Source organism: Fukomys damarensis, unplaced genomic scaffold, assembly GCF_012274545.1.
Source record: "Fukomys damarensis isolate Sample0158 unplaced genomic scaffold, DMR_v1.0_HiC HiC_scaffold_38, whole genome shotgun sequence".
In the NCBI taxonomy this organism is placed as follows: domain Eukaryota; kingdom Metazoa; phylum Chordata; class Mammalia; order Rodentia; family Bathyergidae; genus Fukomys; species Fukomys damarensis.
In genome coordinates this window covers 30,262,623-30,265,259 of record NW_022900950.1, presented here as the reverse complement: position 1 = coordinate 30,265,259, position 2,637 = coordinate 30,262,623, and the positions used below count along the sequence as shown (strand labels likewise).

Here is a 2,637-nt window from a genome sequence, read left to right as displayed (position 1 = left end):
CACACAGCCACGGCCACGCCCCCTCCAGGCGGGGGTCCCGGCCGGAGCAGGAGGGGGGCTCAGCGCCTGCTCCTCCAACCAGAGCCCACTCACCGGGCCGCTTCACTAGGATTGGCGAGAATCTCGGCCAATGGGGAATCAGCAGGCAAGCGGAGCGTCTGCGCCGAGGGGCGGGGGATTGCGGAGGAGGAGGCTCTCATCCTACAGCCACGGCCACGCCCCCTCCAGGCGGGGGTCCCGGCCGGAGCAGGAGGGGGGCTCAGCGCCTGCTCCTCCAACCAGAGCCCACTCACCGGGCCGCTTCACTAGGATTGGCGAGAATCTCGGCCAATGGGGAATCAGCAGGCAAGCGGAGCGTCTGCGCCGAGGGGCGGGGGATTGCGGAGGAGGAGGCTCTCATCCTTAATCCTCTGCCCAGGCTCTAGGAGGAGGCTTTGGCTAGCGTCCCTTTCCGAGTGGCCAGGTGGGGTTACTTTTGGCTGAGTTTATCCTTGTAGCTTCTCCGGTTGCTAGGGACCCACCACAATAGTCGTGAGTTTTCACCTATACCCTAATCTTATCTGGGTTTTGAGGGCTCCTAGGATCTGAGGTCGATGTACCTGGGTTTGAGGATTCAGTCACACCCAGAGGACTGTGGCCCTGACCTCAGTTGTTTTTACGTCCTGCACTAATCTGTTAACGTTGTGGCTTCAGACCCTTCTCATCTTCTTCTGTAGACCCTTTTTTTCGTGTTTACCCTAGCTCCAATTTCTGTGCATCCCACGTGCGAGAAAAGCCACAATCCGTATGAAACAGGCTGTTCCTGAGCCTCCTAACCTAAACCCTACTAACTTAGTGGAGCATAGCCCGGTGGTGCCAGATGACTGAAGCAAAAATAGACAAGAAGAAAAGAAGGGAGCTGGAAAAGAAAGAAAAGCCAAGTATGTTCTCCCAGGTCCTTAAGGAAATGAGTTTAAAATGTAGAATAGAAATGTCTTATTTGCATGCCTTAAAAAATTACAAATAAGATCACAAAAGGGAAAAACATTTAGAAAAAAAAATTTCAAATCCCAATAGATAGCCCAAGAAAAACTAATTCAGGTATCTCGATCTTGTCTTACAGACACCTGATAACAATACACATTTGGTCCAGCTATCATCAGCAACTAAAAGCTAGGGGAAATACGCAGAAGATGGTAATGATTTCGGCAAAGTTTGCAGGACCAGAAAGACAATAGAAAAAAATCATGCACTCATCTTCATAAAGTATCTAATCCATTCATCTACATTACTTTCAAGGGATGGATTTTAAAGCTCTTTCTAAAAATTATATATTACCATGTCGTGCCTACTTGATGTATACTGGTAATTAATAACATAAACAAGATTTTAGTAAATAATTCCAATGTCCTAGTATTTGAAATATTGATACTAGAGTAATAAATTTCTGCTGATTCCAGAGCTGAATTGACATTTAAATTAAAATGACTTTCATTTCTTCTTCACTTACCCAGGGGAATAGCTGCCATGTCTATATTTAGGTCATTGATATAGAACTCAAAAATATGAAGGCATAAGATACCAATGGTGTATTCAAAGTTGCCAATTATATTTCTCTGGCTTTTCCTTTCTTTCATGTTGCTGAATCAGAGAGTGAACTGGTTACCTGTCACAGAAACTTGAGTAAAGTGAGGAGCACATCTTGTCACAAAACGAAAAGACTGGAGCCCCAAGCCTTCTACAGTATCTCCATGGTGTCGTGTGCCTTAGGCTCCTTTGAGCCATTGCCTGTAATGTCCTTGTTGTGTGACTTCACCTTCATCCTCAAAAACTAGGTGCTCCTTTCCTTGGCATTTCATCGGGTGGAAAATGGTAGGAGGAACAAGCAGAGAGCAGAATACCAAAAAGGTGCATACCAATTGAGACTGTCATTTTTAATCAGCTTTGCAGGAAGCCCTCATTAGCACTTTACATTTTGTTTCTGATTAGTCAGACCCATGTCACGTGACCACCCCTATCTGCAGGGGAGTCAGAAGTACTAAGTTTTTTTGCTTTATTTATTTATTTATTTATTCTAATACTGGGGATCGAATTCAGGACCTTGAGTTTGCAAGGCAGACGCAGTGCCACTTAGCTAAATCCCTGGGCCAGTACTAAGTCTGTTAAGCTGGAAAAATATCCGTTGATACCAAAAGAGAAGAATGTAAATACTTGCTATCATAGAAGCAATACCTGCCGTTGCTGCTAAATAAATGAACTGATCATTGAGCCCTCATTTTACTTATTCATGCAAAGACCCACTTTAAGAAAGGGTTACTAAAATAGCAGTAAGAAAACAGACCCACTTTAAGAAAGGGTTACTAAAATAGCAGTAAGAAAACAAACCACCCAATTTGAAAATAAGTGAAAGACTGAATAGAGGCTTCATCAAAGTAGAGAAAACAACATGCAGATGGTAAGCAAGAATATGCTCCACAGCCCATATCATTAGGAGATTAAAGTAAAAAGATAATGAAATAGCACAACATATAAAATGACTAAAATGCAAAAAATAACACCAAATGCTGGTGAGGACGCAGAGCAACAGAAATGCTTGTTCATTGATGGTAGAAAAGCAAAATGGAACCACCTTAGAAGATAGCTTGGCAATTTTGTACA

At 43.8% G+C, this 2,637-nt stretch overlaps 1 long non-coding RNA gene across 1 annotated transcript; it reads left to right on the top strand.

Annotated features, from left to right (window-relative positions):
* The first annotated feature begins 385 nt into the window (after positions 1-385).
* Positions 386-1,220, top strand: LOC109118066. The gene is made up of 3 exons (XR_002025333.2): positions 386-463; positions 742-920; positions 1,103-1,220. It is a non-coding gene; the product is annotated as an uncharacterized LOC109118066 (long non-coding RNA).
* The last annotated feature ends 1,417 nt before the right edge of the window (positions 1,221-2,637 follow it).